The 24,955-nt window shown below is 49.4% G+C and overlaps 1 protein-coding gene and 1 long non-coding RNA gene across 2 annotated transcripts in view; one reads left to right on the top strand and one right to left on the bottom strand.

The window, feature by feature from the left end:
• Positions 1-24,955, bottom strand: part of ANKAR (ankyrin and armadillo repeat containing) — a 1,190,398-nt gene that overhangs the window by 16,859 nt on the left and 1,148,584 nt on the right. The window lies entirely within an intron of this gene.
• Positions 17,622-24,955, top strand: part of LOC146858036 (uncharacterized) — a 30,427-nt gene continuing 23,093 nt past the window's right edge. Inside the window, exon 1 of the long non-coding RNA XR_014979643.1 lies at positions 17,622-17,706. This is a non-coding gene — a long non-coding RNA (uncharacterized LOC146858036). The remainder of the gene's footprint in view (positions 17,707-24,955) is intronic.

A 24,955-nucleotide genomic window follows, 5' to 3' on the forward strand; every position in this document is an offset into this window, starting at 1 on the left:
GTGGAAGACGCAGTGTATGACAGGCTCGTTGGGAGGGTGGTTGCAACTTTCTGTGGGTTCACTATTGAATGCCAGTGCAGCCTCCTATGAGGAAAAACATGAGAGATCTTAATTAATGTTCAGTTGACACATACAAAATTGGCAACAGCGTGAAGGGAATGATTCCTCAAGTGAATGAGCAGGTAATTTGGGGCAATTAAATTGGCCAAAAAGGGTTAGCCTGGTATGCACATACTAGTATCTGAATGGGTATTTGTTATAATGGGTATTTGCCAGGATTAGTTTCCTGGCCTAACCCTAACATCCTCACAAATATTTGTTGCTCCTGCCTATACATTGCAGAGGAATCAGCCAGGGATCCTTCTACGAAGTCATCTTGTTGGATGTGTCTCTATAGCAGGTAGAGGAAGCTATATCAAACCAGGTTCAACTATAATTATGGCAAGCCCTGCATTATACTTTGCTAACACTGGGCTTCAGACTTGCTGTGTTTTTGCACCACTGGGCTAAATTCTGTGTATATTTTTTTGAATACTGGAGAAAGTACAATGACTTGTAATGTTCCAGTCCCCATTTCAAGTATGTTACCCAGACCTATTCATCACAAGAGATGCCTGTCTCATGTCCCGTCCTTTAATAATTTGAAAGGCAGTATTTAGAGGCATTTCAGCCACAATGGGCAAATATATCAAGTATGATGGTGTACTGCTCATACTAGGGATTACCCTGGATCGCCAGTAGCTAGGTATAGTTAGTACCAAAGTTTCCATAGGAAAAGCTTTTTTTGTTTTGCCAATAACTTTGGGTGCCGCTTGATGAATTTTCATGACATTGTCAAAAAAGTCCCCTTTTTGGTTAAGCTTTTGTGTTGAAAGTTTCAGGGTGATCCGTCCAGCGGGAGCCGAAAAAAAGGGGGGTCCTAACACACTTTTTCCCCATGATATGTCTATAGGGAGTTTTCATTTTTTGAGCACGACTGCAGCCCCAACCGCTGTACAGAATTACATTGAATTTGGCAGAAAACTAGATGTTGGTCCAGAAAGCGTGCTTTTTGCAATTTGGTGTAAATTCGTTCGGTAGTTTCAGAGATGTTTAAGTGTAAAAATATAGATATCTGGGAGCCCAACAGCCTCTTGAGACCCTACTGGAAATGAATTGGCTGCCAACACTTCAATTCAACTAGGAAGTATTGGCAGACGTCTTGGGATTCGGTTGAACCGAGTCCCACAAAAAATGAAAAGAAAAAATAAAAGGGGGCAGGGTTGAAACACCCTGAATCCCTAGGCCTCATGAGGGGGTCCCATTTGCCCCCCCCCTCAAGTGCCCAAAACGGCATTTTAAAAAAAACTCAGCGGGATTCGCAGATCCAGCCGAAAAATTAAAAAGTGAAGCATGGGCTCCCACACTCCGTTTACTGGGGGCATTGTTTTATTAAAGGAGGGGGGAATCACACAGCCCCCCCTCCTGGGGCCTATTATGCCCCAGGGACCACCACCTCTCCAGGCCTTTTTAACTTATTAATGCGGGCAGTATGGCCTCCCTCGCTGTCCCGGGCACCACCACCTCCCTGGGGCTTACATCTTATTAAATAAGGGTGGCTCCTCGAAACCCCCCAGCCCTGGGGACTCCCACCTCCCCTGGGTTTTATTGTAAATTATTGCAGGGGGGCCGAACAGACCCCCCGCACCCGGGGATCGGCACCTCCCGGGGGCTTTTTTTTTAGATTTAGTATGGAGGCTGCCAACTCCTAGGGGCTTTTATTAGAGAAAATGCGGGGGCGTACTGCACCCTCCCAGGGCTCCATCACACAATGGAGGGGGAGCCACATGGCTCCTGTCCTGGAGCCAGTAATGGCCCTGGGAGTCGCCATCCCCCAGGGCCGGCTCCAGCAATATCCCAGGATGCTCACCCTCAGGACATTGCAGTTTGCTATTGCTTGCTCCCGCGAAGCCAAGGCAAACTCTGCTCCGCTTTCAACAAGCGAGAGCATTAAAAAAGCTCTCGCTTGTTGAAAGTGAGCAGAATTGCTTTTACACACACAGAGCAGCAAGTTAGCAGATCCCTATGTGTAAAAGCAATGTCGGCTCCCTCAGGACACGGGGAGCTGGCAGGGACCTCAGGGGCTTTCAGGCTCCCCTGTGGTCCCCATGGGTGCCCTGGGTGAGACCAGGGCTCCCAGTAGAGAGGCCAGGCCCTGGGGGATCGGGTCCCTGGGGCCAAAATTGGCCTGGGAGGGAGGGGGGAGCGTGGCCCTCCTCCAATACTATATAAAAAAAGGGGCAGCCCCTCCCTTTTTAAAGAAAAAAAACAAAAAAAGGGGTACAGGCCCTAGGGGATGGGGTCCCCGGGCACGCGCGACCCCCCTCCTATTATATTATTTTGTTTTTATAAAGGCTGGGCCCTGGGGAAGGGGGTCCTTGGGGCCGAAATCAGCTCAGGAGGTGGCTCAGGAGGGGCGCCTCTCGGCCCCCTCCCTAAAGGCCAGGACCCAGGGATAGGGTCCAAATAACATGGTGAAATACAGTTTAGACTAGTAGACAATAAAAAGGCAACCTATAAGTAATTTCCACATCAGGAAATCCAACTTCCATGTACAAGTTAAACAATAAAAAATATAAAAGTCTCTTTATAGTGTACAACTTTAGCACTGCCTGGTTTTAGACATTCGTGAGTTAGGTAGTAGAAAGAGTCACAGCATTACTGCTTGAAACTGAGAATGCTTGTGTGCACCTTCACTCCAAGGACTCGTAGAGCAACGAAGTGCGACGGTGGCTAAGAAACGAAGGGAATGACCATAGAAGTGTCCAAAAACCTACGTGAGAATAGACAGGACCCATGCCGGAAATGACTCTGTAGGAGAGATTTTAAGCAGCAGCATCAACGTCACCTTAAACTATCATGCAAAACTAATGAAATATATAGTGTGAAAACTCCCCCCAAGTATGGAAAGATTCTTCTGAGGGTGGGTGGTGGGGTGGAGGTTGTGGCACACACTAAGTTTGTTTAGTTGTGTAGGGTGATATCAAATAAATGCTATTGTGGTTTTATTTTTTTAAGAAAAGTGAATTGCATTGTGCTTGCGTGCACTTGTGCAGGCAGGGTGTGACAGAAGGCAGTTTTGGAAATAAAGGGACATATTTACTATTCTTTCAAGCAATGCAGGGCAGCAAGTAAAGTTGCTATGTTGCATGAATTAGAGAGAGAGCAGACAAGGTCCATTTTTGCTCAGATATGGAGTATTGCTACTCTCTCCTTGCGCTAGTGCACTGTGTGCTGTCTAGGCCGAAAGCAGGCTCCATAGTGCAAGGTCGTCTGAATTACAGACAAGATTGTTTTTGAAGGTTTTCCTTCCTGCACAAAACAATCTATAGGTATTTTCCTCTTCCTATGTGTGCTGTAGATTCTGACATATTCCCAGGTTTACTGGCTTTAGTAAATCTGGGAATGAGACCCAATCCATGGGGGAATGCATGAGAATCCCCTTGCTACACCCATGGAACCCCTCCCAAGTTGAAATGTAATGTAAGGCAGCCTCAAGCAGCAGAGTTGCTTTACAATTCTTTACAAGGCTATGCAAGGCTATGCAAGGCCACACAATTTAGGCCTCGTGTGGCTTTGTAAATACCAAATAAGTTTGCATTAATCAGCATCGCCTTGCGCCACAGAAAGGCTTAGTAAATCTTGGCCAAAGTTGCCAAATTTTGCTTGGAAAACCAGCAAGAGCACCTCTTAAAGAAAACATAAATCAAACACAATTCCTATCACAACTCCTATGCAAACTCAAAGTTATATGAATATGGGTGTAAAAATAAATGAGCATAAATGGTTTTCAACTTTTATAAAAATAACAAAAATAATTAGAGGTTTCTTTGTTTTTCAACAACAACATTCATGCAAGAAAACAATGACAACTCTTGGTCAAAACATGGCTGCAATTTAGCAGGCCCTACTACCACCACATGCACCATCATTACACAGACTTTCCATCTCTTCCGGTAATAGTCTTTTGGTTGATATATACTCACAGTTAATTGAGACTGTACCCGTTTTCAAACCTCAGTTTGAAAGAACAGATCATTAATCAAAAAAGCAGTAATAATAATAATAAAAAGCTATCAGACATTCAGGGAGATTCATTACTGATAAAAAAAAATATTATGCCATTTGTTATGCTTTAAAAGATAATTAGAGTACATTTAATGAACCTGTGTATGCATTTTTAAAATATAAATCTATGTGTGCTAATGTATGTTGGTATAATATAGTGGTATTATTAAAATGTATTGAACTGAATATTCTCCTTTAAATTGTAACATTTGTATGATGCAAAATTAAAATAAGCTATAAAAATAGACTAATCTACAAAAATCTAAAAATATAATAAACTAAATAGACTTCCTTAAAGTCAAACAGCGCCACAAAGAAAATAACAATGCATGCCCTAAACAATGCAGTGGGTCACTTTGAAAAAAGTCTGCATATTTCTTTCCCCAGGATACAGAAATCAGTTGATAAATTTTGAGAGATCTTTGTGATCTTGTGCAAATATGTTGGTTATCAAGTGACGCTGCATGACCATGTAATAAGAATCTCACAATCTGTGTATCATGGACCATTTCTTCGCTGCGGACGCGTGCAGTGGGCGCGCCTCTGGCACGCCGAAGGCGTGCCTAAGGCAAGCCCGTCTGCGCCCGTCCGCGCCTGGTCCGCGCTCAGTGCCAGAACCCCTGGCCCCTGCGAACACCACGACACCCAACACCGCTACGACTCCATCACCCTCCACTCACTCAACGCCGGATGATCATGCAACTGCTGCCTGGCCGCCCCAAAACGCACCCAAGGACCCTTCTCATGCCGGAGCTGCAGCTTCACCAGCATCCAGCCCGCCAACCCACCAACCAGGAAAGAACCCAACTACCTCAGTTGCATCCTTCTCAACACCCGCTCCGCCCGCAAACACGCCGTCCAACTCTGGGACCTACTCGACTCAACCATCCCAGACGTCGCCTTCCTGACGGAGACCTGGCTGAACCCCTCCTCGGCACCCGACATCGCCATAGCCATCCTGGAAGGCTACAAGATCACCCGCAGGGACCGCACCAACGGAGTAGGAGGAGGTATCGCCATCGTCCACAGGAACACTCTCAGAGTCTCGACCAACACCGACGACACCCTCCGCAACGCCGAACACCTGCACTTCTAGATCCACACCGACCCCAACACCACCCTCAGAGGAACCCTCGTCTACAGACCTCCCGGACCCCGACCACAGTTCAGTGACTCCATCGCCGACTTCGTCAGCACACACGCCCTCGCCTCCACAGACTATATCCTCCTCGGAGACCTGAACTTCCACCTCGAGAACAACAACGACACCAACTCCACCACCCTGATCGACAATCTCGCCAACCTCGGACTCAGACAACTCGTCACAACACCCACCCACTCCGTCGGCCACACGCTTGACCCCATCTTCTCTGCAAGCTACCACGTCTCCTTCAACCACACCACCGAACTCCACTGGACTGACCATCGCTGCATCCACTTCACCTTCTGGAAGACCACCACGCACCACCACACCCAACAGATGCCTCGCTGCTGTTGGAGCAAAGTCACCGAAGACCAGCTAACCACCACCCTCGCCCAGGGCCCACCCGCCGACCACACCAACCCAGACACCGCCGCCCGCAACCTCAGACAGTGGATCGACAACTGCACCAACACCCTCGCCACGTTCAAGAAACCCTCCAACAGCCACACCAGCAAGAAAGCCAGCAGGTTCACTGAAGACCTCCAGGCCTCCAAGCAAACCTGCCGAAAGCTAGAGAAGAACTGGCTCCGTGAACGAACACCGGACAGCTACACAGCCCACAGAACGCCACCCGCAGACACCATCACCTCATCAGATCCATCAAAAGGGCCTCCTTCAAAGACCGCCTAGACAACAACGCACACAACAGCAAAGAGCTCTTCAACATCATGAAGGAACTCTCCAACCCCAGCTCCAACACCAACGACATCCCACCTTTGCAAGACCTGTGCGACTCGCTGGCTACCTTCTTCCATCGCAAGATCGCAGACATCCACTACGGCTTCAACGCCACGACCACCCCGACAACCACTGAGACCTCCGCCCCCACGACCACCATCCGCACCAACCGCCTGCTCTCCTGGACCAACACAAACGACGATGACACCATCAAGACCATGAACACTATCCACTCCAGATCTCCGTCAGACCCATGCCCACACCACATCTTCAACAAAGCCAGCACCGCCATCGCCCCCCATTTCCGGAAAGCCATCAACATCTCCTTCGAGACAGCAACATTCCCGGAGAGCTGGAAGCACGCTGAGATCAACGCCTTACTCAAGAAGCCCAAGGCGGACCCCAAGGACCGAAAGAACTTCCGGCCCATCTCCCTGCTCCCGTTCCCGGCGAAGGTCATCGAGAAAACCGTCAACAAACAACTGACCCGCTACCTCGAGGAGAACAGCATCCTGGACCCATCCCAGTCCGGGTTCCGCAGCAACCACAGCACCAAAGCTGCTCCACCGATGACATCAGGGCCCTGCTAGACAACGGAGAAACCGCGGCCCATCATCCTCCTGGACATGTCTGCCACCGCACACTACGCACACGCCTCCACGACGCCGGGATCCAAGAGAAAGCCCTGGACTGGACCACCTCCTTCCTCTCTGGCAGAACACAGAGCGCCCGCCTCCCCCCCTGCTCCAAAGCCACCGAGATCATCTGCGGTGTACCCCAGGGCTCATCCCTCAGCCCAACACTGTTTAGCATCTACATGGCACCGCTCGCCCACGTCGCCCGACTACACAACCTCAACATCATCTCTTACGCCGATGACACCCAGCTGATCCTCTCCTTCACCAAGGACACCCACACCGCCAAAACCAACCTCCACAAGGGAATGAAGGCCGTAGCTGAATGGATGAGGAACAGCCGACTGAAGCTGAACTCTGACAAGACAGAGGTCCTCATCCTCGGATCCACCCCCTCAGCCTGGGACGACTCCTGGTGGCTGACCGCACTGGGAACAGCTCCAACACCCACCGACCACGCACGCAACCTAGGGATCATCCTCGACTCCACCATCTCCATGACTAAGCAGGTCAATGCCGTCTCTTCCTCCTGCTTCAACACCCTCTGCATGCTCCGCAAGATCCACAAGTGGATCCCCACCAAAACGAGAAGAACGGTCATCCAGGCCCTCGTCCGCAGCAGGCTGGACTACGGAAACGCCCTCTACGCAGAAGCCTCGGCCAAATTCCTGAAACTCCTCCAACGCATCCAGAACGCCTCTGCACGCCTGATCCTAGACATCCCTCGCCGCAGCCACATCACACCCCACCTGAGAGACCTGCACTGGCTCCCTGTCAACAAGAGGATAACCTTCAAGCTCCTCACCCATGCACACGGGGCACTCCACAACACCGGACCAGCGTACCTCAAAGACGACTCCACTTCTAGACCCCCACCCGCCAGCTCCGCTCCGCCGACCTCGCCACAGTCCCCCGCATCCGAAGAGCGACCGCCGGCAGCAGATCGTTCTCCCACCTCGCTGCCAAGACCTGGAACACCCTCCCCATCCACCTACGGCAGAACCAAGACCTGCTGACCTTCAGAAGACTCCTCAAGACCTGGCTCTTAAAGCTGTAGCAGCATTCCCCACCCCCCATCGCCATGAGATCCTCACGGGTAAGTAGTGCGCTTTACAAATTTTATGATTGATTGATTGATTGTTTCATCTGACGTTCTCTGACTTTCGGTAAGTCTCAATATATGCACCGTCTAGCACAATAAATCCCTAGTAAAGCATTATAACTATAATTACATTTAATGCTATCAAAGGCAATATATTTAATGGTTAATGCTTTTAGCATACTTACCTTTCAACATTATTTGCAGCTGAAATCCTGGTAAGCACTGTAATGTCTTTTATTGCTGTTGAATCATAGCTCCCTTGCTAACTGCGGAAAGAAAACTACTCCAACAGGTAAAAACGCCCAGGCATCCTGTCTTTTTTCTTTTTTAAATGGTCACTGATGTTGTCAAGCAACATAATATTTTCACATGCAGTTGTGCTTACTATTGGAACCACAACTGGATAGTCGCGGCTCACAATTCTCGCAGGTAGGGGCGGGTTTATCGCGTGGGTGTTACCGCGAGGTGGAGGGTAAAATAAAAATAAAACTTACCTGACCGGTCCCGCGCCGCCTCTGCTCCTGGGCCAGGTCCGTGTTTTCCTGCTCCTGAACAGGAACAGGCATGTTCCGCCCCTCCTGTAAGCCAATCACAACGCTGCAATGGCAGCGTTGGGATTGGTGTGGAGTCCCGGACAGCGCCCAGCTGGGCACCTGTAGAGAGGTCATTTTCTCTATGTAGGCTGCATGCAGCCTACATAGAGAAAATGTAGAGTGCGCATGACTGCTTTGGTCGGCCCCAGGGCCGACCAGTCAGGGTACTCAGAGTGGTGCCACCCCTCTCCCATCCGCCCACCCCCAGCCAGGCATATCCTCCCACATGCCCCCAATCAGGCATACCTGATTGGTGCGGAGTCACGGACAGCACCCAGCTGGGCACCTGAAGGGATGCCATGCAGCAAATGTAGAGTGTGCATGACTGCTTTGGTAGGCCCCAGGGCCGACCAAAAGTCAGGGTGCTCAGAGTGGTCCAAGCCACTCCTCCCTAACCCGTGCGCACCCGCCCGCTCCCAACCAGGCATATCCTCCCGCCAGCCCCCAATCAGGCATATCCCTGCCTTCTGCTTTTTCGCAGCGTGAGAAGCAGAAAATAAAATGGTATTTAAAATACCATTTTATTTTCTACTTCTCCCACTGCGAGAAAGCAGTGGGGCGGCGCTCCACCGCCCTAATGGAGGAGTAGCCCCTGCAACTGGAATCACTTTACTTATTTGCTCATCACTTCCTACAGGCAAACCAGAACTAACATCCAACCCAACAAAGAAACCAAGAGTTAAACTGCCCTTTAAAGTATTATACCATCCTGAGGAGACAACAGCTTGGTCTAATGCTCCAAGCGCATTGTGACCCCGAATCCATGCTCCCTGGCTCATAAAATAAAACTAAAACGTATTTTAGAAAAACTGTTTTTTCCGCAGATTGGTAGAGTGTTGTTGCTAAGGGAGCTCTTAACGTGGTAGTCGGGATAATTTAAATTAATAGCATATTGTTGTAGGAAAGAATATTGTTTTGTATTTGTAATTTTGTAAATGTATTTTTTAAGTTTGTCTATCCTTTTTGAGGATGACCACAAATAAATTAAGTACACTTGAAATGATTCAAAATAGTAAGAGCACTCGATGTACATAAGTCAGATCACAAAGTACTTACAGTTTTTTCACAGAGAATGCTCTGAGACCTTACTTTCGTTTTGAGCTGCATTTGATGTACAAATCAGTGACAGTGGAAAGCCATAACTTGTAAGGAATCGCGAAAAAGTCCTGTCTCATCAATATGCATGAGGCAGGATTCCTTTTCGAGTCTTGGTGATTGACTGTGAATACAGGGACAGAGGCCTACAAGACACAGCAAAGTCTCATCCCTGCCTCTTCTCTTTTTCATTCTGCGAATGGAGTGGTGGGGGAACTCAGTAGTGGACTTCTGCCTAATTCACAGAGCTGGAGTGGTCTGTCACAGACAGCGCCACGTGCTTTGACAGGTCAGTAACTAGTCACTGCTTTGCTTTGGCTCCTTATGGATACACTGCATTATGAAGCAGAAGGAAGAGTGAGATGCCCCTTTGACACCCTTCACTAATACATTGAGTCGGAAAGTGTACTTTGCGAGTCAGAAACACAATTCTGACAAGCAGAGTACCTTCTGTACATTGCAACAGTATTGATTTATTTACTTATTTATAGGTTTAATATAGTGCTTGCTAGACCCGAAGGTATCGGAGCGCTTTACATATAATATGATTTACATATAATGCGAGCGCCTTAGATTCAAGTACATACATATATAGAGACAAAGAGAATAGTTAGGCAGTTAAGATGGTTACAATATGCGGACAATTAGAACAGCATGAGTTCATGGAGTAAATGACGTAGTACCAAAGAGGTACTAAAGGGCCCCTCTCTCTTATTGAGAGGTAAATGATATAGTAGACAGCTGAAACAATGAACCGACCATCACAAGAAGTCTAGTGAGAAAGAGCGTGAGCTATAGGACCACAGTTCTTTTGGTGTGCGTGTTAAAGTATTTGTTGAGGAGAAGGTGCTTCAGGTCCAAAGGAGGGGTTGCAGCAGTCACAAAACCAGTAATTATGTGAATCCCAGGCTATGCATCTGCAAAACAGCTGCTACAGCTTATTGGCATAAACTGTCGGAGTCAACAAAGACACTATACAATCCAGAAAGAGCAAAATAACGTGGCATTTTTTGCCTTGGGGATAATTTCAACTACATTTGTATCTCATCTCATATTAAAAACAAGCATTTGCAATGCAATAGGTCTCGCATTTATAAGAGTTTGAGCTATTGGCATTGTAAAATTACAATGCCTTTTATTTATGTTTTGGTTTTAAAACAAATAAAAGGCATTGTCATTTACAATGTCAGTAGCATAAACTCGCATAAAAGCAGTGTGTGGAGTGCAGCAGTGTGCGCCGTGCAGCAGTGTGCGGCGTGCAGCAGTGTTTCGTGCAGCAGTGTGTTGCGTGCAGCAGTGTGTGGCATGCAGCAGTGTGTGGCGTGCAGCGGCATGCAGCAGTGTGCGGTGTGCAGTAGTGTGCGGCGTGCAGCAGTGTGCGGCGTGCAGCAGTGTGCGGCGTGCAGCAGTGTGCGGCGTGCAGCAGTGTGCAGGGTGCAGCAGTGTGCAGGGTGCAGCAGTATGAGGTGTGCAGCAGTGTGAGGCATGCAGCAGTGTGAGGCGTGCAGCAGTGTGAGGCGTGCAGCAGTGTTTCGTGTAGCAGTGTGAGGCGTGCAGCAGTGTGCGGCGTGCAGCAGTGTGTAATGCAGCAGTGTGTAATGCAGCAGTGTGCGGCGTGCGGTAGTGTGCGGCGTGCAGCAGTGTGAGGCGTGCAGCAGTGTGAGGCGTGCAGCAGTGTGTGGCGTGCAGCAGTGTGTGGCGTGCAGAAGTGTGTGGCGTGCAGCAGTGTGAGGCATGCAGCACTGTGTGGCGTGCAGCGGTGTGCAGCAGTGTGCGGCGTGCAGCAGTGTGCGGCGTGCAGCAGTGTCGTGCAGCATGCAGCAGTGAGTAATGCAGCAGTGTGCAGCAGTGTGTGGTGTGCAGCAGTGTGTGGCGTGCAGCAGTGTGTGGCGTGCAGCAGTGTGTGGCGTGCAGCGGCATGCAGCAGTGTGTGGCGTGTAGCAGTGTGCGGTGTGCAGCAGTGTGCGGTGTGCAGCAGTGTGTGGCATGCAGCAGTGTGCGGCGTGCAGCAGTGTGCAGCGTGCAGCAGTGTGAGGCGTGCAGCAGTGTGCGGCGTGCAGCAGTGTGCTGCGTGCAGCAGTGTGCTGTGTGCAGCAGTGTCGTGCAGCATGCATCAGTGAGTAATGCAGCAGTGTGCAGCAGTGTGTGGCATGCAGCAGTGTGCGGCGTGCAGCAGTGTGTGCTGTGCAGCAGTGTGTGGCATGCAGCAGTGTTTCGTGTAGCATTGTGCGGCATGCAGCAGTGTGTGGCGTGCAGCAGTGTGCGGCGTGCAGCAGTGTGCGGCGTGCAGCAGTGTGCTGCGTGCATCAGTGTGCTGCATGCAGCAGTGTTGTGCAGCATGCAGCAGTGAGTAATGCAGCAGTGTGCAGCAGTGTGTGGCGTGCAGCAGTGTGCGGCATGCAGCAGTGTGTGCCGTGCAGCAGTGTGTGACGTGCAGCAGTGTTTCGTGTAGCAGTGTGCTGCGTGCAGCAGTATGTGGCGTGCAGCAGTGTGTGGCGTGCAGCAGTGTGTGGCGTGCAGCGGCATGCAGCAGTGTGCGGCGTGCAGCAGTGTGCGGCGTGCAGCAGTGTGAGGCGTGCAGCAGTGTGAGGCATGCAGCAGTGTGAGGCATGCAGCAGCGTGAGGCATGCAGCAGCGTGAGGCGTGCAGCAGTGTGAGGTGTGCAGCAGTGTGTGGCGTGCAGCAGTGTGAGGCATGCAGCAGTGTGAGGCGTGCAGCAGTGTGAGGCGTGCAGCAGTGTTTCGTGTAGCAGTGCGAGGCGTGCAGCAGTGTGTAATGCAGCAGTGTGTAATGCAGCAGTGTGTGCAGCAGTGTGTGGCGTGCGGTAGTGTGTGGCGTGCAGCAGTGTGTGGCGTGCAGCAGTGTGTGGCGTGCAGCAGTGTGTGGCGTGGTTTGTAAACAACAAGAAAAGCGGACATCAAAGGAAGGGTGGGAGGGAACGAGCATATGGGGTGTGAGTTATAACGCAAGTTCTGGCGAAAGCAATCTGCTGCTTTCAAGTCCGATGCCAGATGCCAGCTTTGCGCTTGAATGCCTCACATGCACTGGCCATAAACTGCATTCCTATGGTCTTGTGCCCCTTACTAAATCTCTCTGAATGCGTGAGGCGGCGCACGCGCAGGATGTAGCTGGTGGCAAATGGAATGCGCGTGGTTATGCGCGTAACCGCCACCCGATCCGCCTGGGAAGCCTTTGGGAGCATTTTCGGAAGCCCCTACATAAGTCTCGCTGAGCGATCGCTCACGCGATAGCCAGGCGAGACCTAATGAATAACATATTCCATTGTAAACGTTTGGGGTACACTGTTGTGACACCTTTTGCTATATGCATAGTCCGTGTTACTCATGTTGCTGTTAGTGGAAGCATGAAAAGCTGAGTTGGTCCAAAATTGTAATGTTTTTAGTTACACACAGATCAGTGCAAAGGGCGCTTTTTCACACTAGGATTCTTACTAGTATTTGACATGCATGATTGACTCCACATCTGATTGCCAGCTGTGGAGCCAACGGTGTAGTGGAATAAAAGATATTTTAGAAACAGGGAAGACTCTAGAAGTCAGTTTGACCCACTGAGCTGAAAACAGACCCTTAGGATGACCATTGCAGCAGACCCCTGCTGCCTTCACTCCTGCCACCTCGTGCATTCTTTGTCATGGAACTTGCAGGTCGAGGGCATCAAAAGCTGCAGAACAGGCACGCTGTCCAAGCCTTTGGCAATATGCTGAGAGAAGAGTTCCAAACCATTCAATGAGTGTCTAGCGCAGATAGAAATAGAGTGAACCAGATGCAGGGTAAAAGGAAAGACACTGTTCTAATTAGACACAATACAGCTCCTATGCTAGGCAGCTGTCGCCCATGCAAAGTGATGTCCCCATCTGAGCCAATAGTCTCCTTTCTAGAATGGTGGAGCCCCGCTGTTGTGAAGTCGTATCTGAGAAACCATTGCTTGTGTGACTCCACACCTCTGGGCACCAGTGGTGCAGAATAGAAAGTAGCATTTCCAAGTATGTAAAAGGTATTGTGGTCCACGAGGGTTGATTTTAAAAATCCACCTTTGGACTGTGGGAGGTGCGAATGATAGTGTGGATCAGCGTAAATTAAGGTCTGAGAAATAGAAGACACCCCTGCAGTCGAATATCAGTCGAGCTCTTTGGACAATGATGACACAGGTGTTGGACCACCAATCGCCATGCATCTCAGAAAGGACTTTCGGTTGTTCCATTCTCCAATCCAGAAAGAGCAAAATAACGTGGCAGTTTTTGCCTTGGGGATAATTTCAACTACATTTGTATCTCATCTCATATTAAAAACAAGCATTTGCAATGCAATAGGTCTCGCATTTATAAGAGTTTGAGCTATTGGCATTGTAAAATTACAATGCCTTTTATTTATGTTTTGGTTTTAAAACAAATAAAAGGCATTGTCATTTACAATGTCAGTAGCATAAACTCGCATAAAAGCAGTGTGTGGAGTGCAGCAGTGTGCGCCGTGCAGCAGTGTGCGCCATGCAGCAGTGTGTTTCGTGCAGCAGTGTGCGGCGTGCAACAGTGTGTGGCGTGCAGCAGTGTGTTGCGTGCAGCAGTGTGTGGCATGCAGCAGTGTGTGGCGTGCAGCGGCATGCAGCAGTGTGTGGCGTGTAGCAGTGTGCAGTGTGCGGCATGCAGCAGTGTGCAGCGTGCAGCAGTGTGTGGCGTGCAGCAGTGTGTGGCGTGCAGCAGTGTGCGGCGTGCAGCAGTGTGCGGCGTGCAGCAGTGTGCGGCGTGCAGCAGTGTGTGGCGTGCAGCAGTGTGAGGCGTGCAGCAGTGTTTCGTGTAGCAGTGTTAGGCGTGCAGCAGTGTGTAATGCAGCAGTGTGCGGCGTGCGGTAGTGTGCGGAGTGCAGCAGTGTGCGGCGTGCAGCAGTGTGCGGCGTGCAGTAGTGTGTGGCATGCAGCAGTGTGTGGCGTGCAGCAGTGTGTGGCGTGCAGCAGTGTGAGGTGTGCAGCAGTGTGTGGCGTGCAGCAGTGTGAGGCATGCCCACTGTGTGGTGTGCAGCGGCGTGCAGCAGTGTGCGGCGTGCAGCGGCATGCAGCAGTGTGCGGCGTGCAGCAGTGTGCGGCGTGCAGCAGTGTCGTGCAGCTGCAGCAGTGAGTAATGCAGCAGCGTGCAGCAGTGTGTGGCGTGCAGCAGTGTGTGGCATGCAGCAGTGTGTGGCGTGCAGCGGCATGCGGCATGCAGCAGTGTGTGGCGTGCAGCGGCATGCAGCAGTGTGTGGCGTGCAGCAGTGTGCGGCGTGCAGCAGTGTGCGGCGTGCAGCAGTGTGCGGCGTGCAGCAGTGTGAGGCGTGCAGCAGTGTGAGGCGTGCAGCAGTGTGCGACATGCAGCAGTGTGCGGCGTGCAGCATTGTGCGGCGTGCAGCAGTGTGCTACGTGCAGCAGTGTGCTGTGTGCAGCAGTGTCGTGCAGCATGCATCAGTGAGTAATGCAGCAGTGTGTGGCGTGCAGCAGTGTGCGGTGTGCAGCAGTGTGTGGCGTGCAGCAGTGTGTGCTGTGCAGCAGTGTGTGGCGTGCAGCAGTGTTTCGTGTAGCATTGTGCGGCATGCAGCAGTGTGTGCGTGCAGCAGTGTGTGGCATAAAGCAGTGTGCGGCGTGCAGCAGTGTGCGGTGTGCAGCAGTGTGCTGCATGCAGCAGTGTCGTGCAGCATGCAGCAGTGAGTAATGCAGCAGTGTGTGGCGTGCAGCAGAGTGCGGCATGCAGCAGTGTGTGCTGTGCAGCAGTGTGAGGCGTGCAGCAGTGTGAGGCGTGCAGCAGTGTGCAGCATGCAGCAGTGTGTGGCGTGAAGCAGTGAGTGGCATAAAGCAGTGTGCGGCGTGCAGCAGTGTGCTGCGTGCATCAGTGTGCTGCGTGCAGCAGTGTCGTGCTGCGTGCAGCAGTGAGTAATGCAGCAGTGTGTGGCGTGCAGCAGTGTGCGGCATGCAGCAGTGTGTGCCGTGCAGCAGTGTGTGACGTGCAGCAGTGTTTCGTGTAGCAGTGTGCTGCGTGCAGCAGTGTGTGGCGTGCAGCAGTGTGTGGTGTGCAGCGGCATGCAGCAGTGTGCAGCGTGCAGCAGTGTGCGGTGTGCAGCAGTGTGCAGCAGTGTGAGGCGTGCAGCAGTGTGTGGCGTGCAGCAGTGTGTGGTGTGCAGCAGTGTGAGGCGTGCAGCAGTGTTTCGTGTAGCAGTGCGAGGCGTGCAGCAGTGTGCAACGTGCAGCAGTGTGTGGCATGCAGCAGTGTGTGGCGTGCAGCAGTGTGTGGCATAAAGCAGTGTGCGGCGTGCAGCAGTGTGCTGCGTGCATCAGTGTGCTGCGTGCAGCAGTGTTGTGCTGCGTGCAGCAGTGAGTAATGCAGCAGTGTGTGGCGTGAAGCAGTGTGCGGCATGCAGCAGTGTGTGCCGTGCAGCAGTGTGTGGCGTGCAGCAGTGTTTCGTGTAGCAGTGTGCTGCGTGCAGCAGTGTGTGGCGTGCAGCAGTGTGTGGCGTGCAGCAGTGTGTGGCGTGCAGCGGCATGCAGCAGTGTGCAGCATGCAGCAGTGTGCGGCGTGCAGCAGTGTGCGGCGTGCAGCAGTGTGTGGCGTGCAGCAGTGTGTGGCATGCAGCAGTGTGTGGCGTGCAGCAGTGTGAGGCGTGCAGCAGTGTGAGGCGTGTAGCAGTGTTTCGTGTAGCAGTGCGAGGCGTGCAGCAGTGTGTGGTGTGCAGAAGTGTGTGGTGTGCAGCAGTGTGTGGTGTGGTTTGTAAACAACAAGAAAAGCGGACATCAAAGGAAGGGTGGGAGGGAACGAGCATATGGGGTGTGAGTTATAACGAAAGTTCTGGCGAAAGCAGTCTGCTGCTTTCAAGTCCGATGCCAGATGCCAGCTTCGCGCTTGAATGCCTCACATGCACTGGCCATAAACTGCATTCCTATGGTCTTGTGCCCCTTACTAAATCTCTCTGAATGCGTGCGGCGGCTGGTGGCAAATGGAATGCGCGTGGTTATGCGCGTAACCGCCACCCGATCCGCCTGGGAAGCCTTTGGGAGCATTTTCGGAAGCCCCTACATAAGTCTCGCTGTGCGATCGCTTACGCGATAGCTTACGCGATAGCCAGGCGAGACCTAATGAATAACATATTCCATTGTAAACGTTTGGGGTACACTGTTGTGACACCTTTTGCTATATGCATAGTCAGTGGTACTCATGTTGCTGTTAGTGGAAGCATGAAAAGCTGAGTTGTTCCAAAATTGTAATGTTTTTAGTTACACACAGATCAGTGCAAAGGGCGCTTTTTCACACTAGGATTCTTACTAGTATTTGACATGCATGATTGACTCCACATCTGATTGCCAGCTGTGGAGCCAACGGTGTAGTGGAATAAAAGATATTTTAGAAACAGGGAAGACTCTAGAAGTCAGTTTGACCCACTGAGCTGAAAACAGACCCTTAGGATGACCATTGCAGCAGACCCCTGCTGCCTTCACTCCTGCCACCTCGTGCATTCTTTGTCATGGAACTTGCAGGTCGAGGGAATCAAAAGCTGCAGAACAGGTACGCTGTCCAAGCCTTGGCAATATGCTGAGAGAAGAGTTCCAAACCATTCAATGAGTGTCTAGCGCAGATAGAAATAGAGTGAACCAGATGCAGGGTAAAAGGAAAGACACTGTTCTAATTAGACACAATACAGCTCCTATGCTAGGCAGCTGTCGCCCATGCAAAGTGATGTCCCCATCTGAGCCAATAGTCTCCTTTCTAGAATGGTGGAGCCCCGCTGTTGTGAAGTCGTATCTGAGAAACCATTGCTTGTGTGACTCCACACCTCTGGGCACCAGTGGTGCAGAATAGAAAGAAGCATTTCCAAGTATGTAAAAGGTATTGTGGTCCACGAGGGTTGATTTTAAAAATCCACCTTTGGACTGTGGGAGGTGCGAATGATAGTGTGGATCAGCGTAAACTAAGGTCTGGGAAATAGAAGACACCCCTGCAGTCGAATATCAGTCGAGCTCTTTGGACAATGATGACACAGGTGTTGGACCACCAATCGCCGTGCATCTCAGAAAGGACTTTCGGTTCTTCCATTCTCTCTCTAACTTCTGTTTACCTTCAGCCGCAGCGCCCTTCTTCACATTCAAGCAGGAAACAGTAAAGCATCACCAGGGGTCGCTATTTTATTTGCGATGTTCAGCAGCAGAAAAACAGGTTCAACTCAGGTTCCGTTGTTCACAAAGAGAACGCAAAAGGAAGCTAATTGTTCTTGTTCAGATCGACACTGCACTTCTTCCGACTGTGAGGAACTTTAATGGAAAGTAAGCATAAGGTTATTATTTAATCTAAATACTCTTACTAATATTTTTCAATTTATACTCTACATAAAACGCTGAAAACTGTCAACATTTTTCGATTTTACGAAATTGTGGCAGTTAAGCCAACAGCCCTGCAGTACCTGGACAAATTGTATGTAATATTGTGAATTATTCTGGTTGTCGCTGTGAATTCCTTTAATAATATAATGAAAGAATACGCGACTAGATCCAGACTAACTCAACTACTTCTCTCTCTCTCTTTCCATATCGCCCATTGCAGCCTTCTTTGATTTTTCACTTAAACTAGAATTGTCAGACTGTTCAAAACCAAAGTCATTAAGGGGGCGGGGAAGACCCACGGCTGGAGTGAGGTTGTGAGCTGGTCTCACAATTTAGTAGAGAAATGCTTTTTTACCATTGCCTCATGGGTGAAGTGTCACATCACATAAGCATGCGTATGATGCATGCTTATACATCATAAATGCGTTATAAATGTATCCCCCTTTTTATAAAATAGTATTTAAGAAAGTTATTTATGTATTCACAGGTATCTAGTAATCAGGTCATGTAAGAGGTAGACATAGGTCACCCTAACAACGAGGCAATTCTGAATACAAGATTGTCTAATTACGAGCCCATTTGCCCGTCCTAAAGAATGCCGTGGACTCAGTTGAGCCACAAGGCAGAAACATGTTGAAGGGAATAGTGGTGATGGGGTACTAGTTCCCGTTATCCCCACATTCTCTTTTTAATACCAAATGTCATGTCTAGTGAATAAATAGAATTAGGATGTCACATTGGTTTTTAATAAACTTACAACACGGGTCCATTCTAAATTAGAAGTACCTCCCTGTCTCCAGGTGTAGGCCTGCTCTCCATCAAACCGGGTTTTTGGATAGTGTGGGTTGCCCTATGATGAAGCATGACACCTGGTGTTGTGTGAGGACAATCCGTTACATTTTTGTGTATGTCAAGCACTCCTACTGAGTAGTGCTGAGAGGGATATATTAACTTTTTTGGAAATATTTCTTGGGTAGCTCATTTTGTGTGCATATACTAGACCGGAGGCCAGCTCACCCTGAGACTCCATAGCCTCTAGTTCCCTACTTTGGGTACTCCTAGTGGTGTGTGTTTATATGTTATAAACCCTTTACTTTGCCTAAACCCTGACAAGACCAAATTAATCATTTTCACAACCAAAACGAATCCAAAATTGATCACAGCTTGTTATCTGAACTCCATTCTGTTGACTTGGCTCTTACGCTTGCCTCTGAAGTCATGTCGCTGGGTGTATGATTAGATCCTCGCCTCTCCATGCCCTCACATATCAAACACACAATGAAGACCAATTCTCTCTTCCATGTAGAAATTAAAATCTCTGCTTCAACCTAAAGTCTTTTACCTTGTCAGCTAGACTCTTGCCATTGCACGATTAGTTTATGGTATATCCATTCTGAAAAACACTCAGAAGTCCATCTTGGTGCCCGCCAAAGCCCTGTTAATTCTGGTGCCAGTCTTGTTCCCGGCGCTAAAAATGTCAGCCACGTCAGCTTGATCTATTGTGATTTACGCTGGCTCCCTACCCAAAGCAAAATTCAATGCAAGCTTGCCTGCGTCTGGTTTACTGCCAACTACCAGCAAAATCCAACCTACCGGTCATCTGCATTAAAAATGTCAAAGAGAACTGAAAGTCTCAGAAACAAAGAAGTTCTCAGACTCTAAATAAAAAGGTTCAGATCGGACACTCAGGTCTCACCCAGTCCATCTGAGGTGCAGTCGCATCTCTTTGGAATTTACTACCTGAAGACATCTGGCAGCAAGATGACCTCCTAAAATTCCACATAAAATACGTACTTGTTTGGACTATATCTTGAGCCATAACTTCTATTCTAATTCTATCCTTTTCCTTTGGTTAACTCTTTCCAATCTTACCCCTCATTACATGTCTCTCTTTTTTCACTCTGTCCCTCTCCTTGTCACCAGATTTCTTACCTACTAACTTAGTCACACCCTCTATCCATATTCTCCATGCTCTTTTCCACTTTTCTTACCTTATTCCTTTCCCTCTCTCATTTTCTATCTTTGTATATTCAACTCTGTTACTGTCCCCACCTGATTATCTTCAAACTCCCCTCTTGTTTCCAAAATCCCTCTCTCCTGCAAACAGATTTGTTACTCCTTACTATTCACTGATCTCTTTTCCAAACTTCGGTTCTCAAAGCTGCCAACCTCTCTTGAATGCTCAACAGGGCCGGACTGGCCGTAGCGGGCACCGGGCAATCCCCCGGTGCGCCGCACGGGTGGGGGCCGGTTTTGGGCTCCTGGGGGCCGTTATTGTTACAGGGCCGTTTTTGCAGCATAGCTGCAAAATCGGCCTTGTAACAAAATCGGCCAAAAACACGGCCCTGGCAACAAAATCGTAAAAAAATTACGATTGTAACAAAATCGGCCGAAAACCGGCCCTGGCAAAGAGTTTGGCGGCACCCCCGACAGACGGGGTGGGGGGGTTGGGCAGTCCTTTGCCAGGGCCGGTTGTGGTCCCCAGTCCGGCCCTGATGCTCAAGTTTATAGCTGTTTGGTTTCTTTCACTTTGATGCATGAAGATCCAAAGTACTGTAGTTGTGCTATACTGAAATGTGAAATAAATATATTATAACTGAAAGCCATTTCACTGCCATCAGGTTTATGTGGGAACAGAACTTGTGTGAATCATTGCAACAGCAGATTTAAAAAAGATCAACCCTTTGTTTTCTTTTCTTGAGTAGGAGTATTTAGATTGCCATAAACTTACTTTGTTACTTTCTAGCACCTCTTTCTCACCTGGCCCATGGATATTCTGTTTATTAATTTCAGGTCCTTAGAATGCCAGTCAACAAAGTTGTAGTTACATCTTCTTTATAGCTACTAGAATAAGCTTTTGATCTACCAGATAAGGACTTGCTAGCTCTCTGATAACATCGAGTGATGTACAAGCCTATAAATGTACTGCTTCCGTGAAGCTGAATCCATTTGAACAGGCCCCTAGATGACAATGAAGCTCTTTCATTTTGCGTTGGTAAAAGTTCAACATTCTTGCAATCTTAGTGGATGCAAGCACCATTCTACCAGCGATGAATGGTTCATGAAAAAAGTTTGGCATTGAAATGATCTGATTATTATGGAACTTTGTTGGGAAGGAAACCTGAATGCTTTCTCATGACTAGCTTATAATACTGTCTAGAGTCCATGGGCTCATACAGCTTGAATTTCACAAACCCTACATACAGAAGTGATTCCGACAAAGGAAGCAGAGTATAGCTTAATCCTCAAGGATGCTGTTCTCAGGAGCCAGAAAAATGAACCAGGATACAGCATTCATATGTTACTGGGCTTCAATAGTAACAATTGGTGTTGTTTACCAACAAGCAAGTACTCCTTTTTAGCACTCAACTCTCTGAGGACAGTGAGATATAGCAGTCGAAAGCTCACTGGAGGAGATGGTGACGTCTAAAGTTTAGGAATACAGTATGAAACTTTCATAAGTCTTAATAACTGATTTTCCAGTGATCACTTTACTTCATAAAAGGATTTGACTTTAATATACACAAACAAACTATGCTACACACAAATAATGATAGGAAAAGTAAACCAGAAGGCCCTAGCTGTCTCATAGCTCTCTCATGGTCCAAAATACGACCTCAAAAACTATTGAGCATGTTACTTACCTTACTTGATCTAACCATAGCTTCATCACTTTTTGAATATTCTCCAGGCGTCTGACTGGATCTGAAAACATTTAGGGGGATATTTTCAAGAACGTGTGATAACCATTACAAATTTAGCTTAAAGCAACTCTTCACATCGCAGTCTATCGTGGGAAAATAACACCGTGGTAACGGGGTATTCCCAAGCCGGCGTTACCATGCGATAGGCCCACGATACCGCGTCAAGTGTCCGCGACAAAGTCAAAGCGCCGCCGCAAAAATGCAAAACACGAACGCAAAAAAAGCTGCAATGAGGCCAAGCGCGACACTAAAAACCAGCCACAGGTCTGCAATTCCCACACGTCATGCGGGAAAATGCACTATAAAAGCAAAAAAAAAAAACACACCAAAACCAAATCAAACTGCGTAGCAACATGGATGCATCCGGACCGAGTGCAGAGGACAACCCGAACCCCACAAGCCCCACGGAGGACCAGCCAGGAACCCCGTGCTCGGGAAGGGGCAAGGCGAAGAAGAAGAAGAAGAGGAAGAGGAAGACAGGGTTCAGTCCGCAGGAAGACCGGATCATTGTTACGGAGGTGATGGAACACTCCCAACAACTGTTCGTCACCTCCACTGCATCATTGGCAACACAAACGGAAATATGGCAGTCCATCGTTAACAACGTGAATGCAGTCGGAGTGTCGAGGAGGTCAATGGAGGAGGTCAAGAGGCGCTGGGGCAGCAAAGGCAACTGGAGGTGGGACTCCTGTGCCACAGGAGGAGCTGGGTGAGCTGGAGGAAACGGTGGCCACAGTCATTACTGCAGAGACGGTGCAAGGAGTTGGTGGTCTGCACACAGCTCGATATGACCTGACCCAACAGCAACAGGGTGAGAAACGACCGGGGACTGGGGGGACGGAGGGAGATGGGCATAATGGTACACATGCACAATCATGTGCAGCACTCTGCACACCCACAATGAGTGTGGATCATGTCCCTGATACCCTTGGCAGAATGCAGCACACATAGAAACACCAAGTAGGCCCCGTCCACAATGTGGATAAATGGGCCCCCCGCCATATCACCAATGCCACAACCTACCCATGCACATGTGCTGAACCCAGAAAATCAGCAGCTCAGTGAGCCACACGGACTATGCAAGTGACACTGCATGACAGATAGCATGGATGCAGTCACAGTACATGACATGGTGCACAAGATGACTTTGAGGTGCAGGTCACACTCCGACACATCCACGTGCAACTACAACCCATGACATCAAAAACACACCTGCAGACAAACAATGTACAAGAGTACAAACTATGTCCAAGAGCACCAATGACCCAAGTCGCAAACATCACAGCACCCGAAAAGCACACAAGTTAAAGGCACACTGACTCAAAGGGATAAGGGCCTGCCAAATCAGAGCTGCAGGGCCGACTCTCCAACAATGCAGCACACACACATAGCAATCACAGCACATCAACATTGACAACAATGTAGTACAAAGTGCAACACTTACACCACAGGACAGAGGACACAACTGGTGCTGCTCATGCGTAGAAACTGGCCAATCACATCTGGCAATGCATGACACTGTGAGAGGATAATGTACGTCCGTCATGTAGTCGAAATGTCCACTGTCTCCCATCAAATAGCCAGCTCCTCCAAAACAGTCACAATGTACATTGTCATGCAGTCTGTATGTAAACATGTACAATGCGTGAACATACATGGAACACACAGTTAATCTGCATCTCCCCATTTGATTGCAGAGGGACAAATAACACCCCCTGCAGAGCAGACCACGCATCTCTACAGTGATGATGAAGAGGACACCCTTCACATTTGCCCAGACACCCTCCAATGGCTCGTGCACAGCCTCCGCACCCCATCCCCAGGAGCAGGGCAGCCCAGCTGCATCACAGTGACCCCACACCCTGCCAGACCACACAGCAGGAAGCACACACCACCACGGCTGGCTCACAGGACCCCCACGACCAACACATGGAATTCCAACAGCGTGTGTTAGCGTGCCAGGAGGAGATGGCTGATCAGCTGCGTGTGGGTTTTGACCTTGTGGCAGCCAAACTCGATGCCATATGTGGGTGTCTGAGTCACATCAGGGACTGCAGGCTGGAAGTAGGGCTGCCACGGCTGAACACCAGCGAGATGTAGCTTGGATCCTCCTGGCCGTGCAGATCCTCATCTTGCCATTGCTGCCACTGTGCCTATCCCAGATAACTGCTGCTGGAACTTCGGCACACACAACTCCGCCTCCTGATGTGCATTGGCACACAGTGATGCAGCCCTATCACCTCCACACCCTGATGTGTCAGTGCCCCACAGTGATGCAGCCATAACACCCCCACACACACCTGACATGCCAGGCACAGAAGACGTCTCAGAGGAGTAAGATGTGGAGGGTAATGACTGTGCAAGGAAGGAGGCAGTAGCCTCCGTACCCGCTACATGGCCTGTCCCTGCCTGGTTCAGCCCTAAACATCATGCCCTGGAACAACGCCTCCCACTGTCCACCGGAACACTCAACTGGACCGCGACATGGACTGCCATATCTGCTCGTGTACCAATAACACAGCAATCCAGCTCAAGACCGAACTCTTCCTCTTCAGATTAACTTTTCATTCCCCCCAAGGACTCTGGTTGTCCCACCACTGGGCAACCACGTAATATGGGTTTGAACTGGCCATATACCCCTCCAGCCCCGACACTCCCCAGAATGTGAATAAAACGATCCAAATCACACAGATGTGTCATGTCTATGTTCACTCACGTGTACAAGTATGGATGAATGTAGGGACATTGATTGCACAAAAAGGTACACGCTGGTAAATGTCATCAATGCGCATGTTTGACCCCGACCCACATGGCCAATTAGATGAATGTGAAGGTGTGAATTAGCTGTGGCCTCATTTCACATGAACAACAATCTTGCATCCCCCAACATAGCCCCACATCCATGTATTATATAGGGCTGTGTGTGTAAATGTCCGAATCGGTAGCCTGCCTAAAGTAGTGTCCCCATCGTATGTGGCTACAGAACATCTCTTCGCAAGACGTACTCGCACACATCAGTGTGGACACAGTCTGTTTTAATGGATCATATTGATCCACATGGCAAGAAGTTGGACACCATATTCACATTGCTGAAGACACGTAAGAGCACAGGTCTACCAGCAACTATCCCAAACACAATGTCTGGCTCACAGAGGTGGAGCTGCCAATAGGGATTCACCACCTATGTACCAGAGGCAGTGTGTCCCTCCCTGTGTATGGACAATGCGCATTGAGGCACATTATTTGTCATACTAATCAAAATTCATCACAGTTGTACACTGGTGAAGTTGCGTAAACTTTATTGGCATGCGTGTGTCCATACGGGCAAGTAATGGGCCACAACAGGCAGACAAATGCTTAAGACACTTACAGGCAGAATGGAAACGTGTCGAGGTGCAAGAAATGGGGAGGCAAAAATGAACACATGTCCTTATGGTTGGCAACGGTCTCAGCCCACCTTGTCTTGCTGGTCGAGTCATGTGATGTTT

Source organism: Triturus cristatus, chromosome 3_2 (assembly GCF_964204655.1).
Source record: "Triturus cristatus chromosome 3_2, aTriCri1.1, whole genome shotgun sequence".
Classification (NCBI taxonomy): domain Eukaryota; kingdom Metazoa; phylum Chordata; class Amphibia; order Caudata; family Salamandridae; genus Triturus; species Triturus cristatus.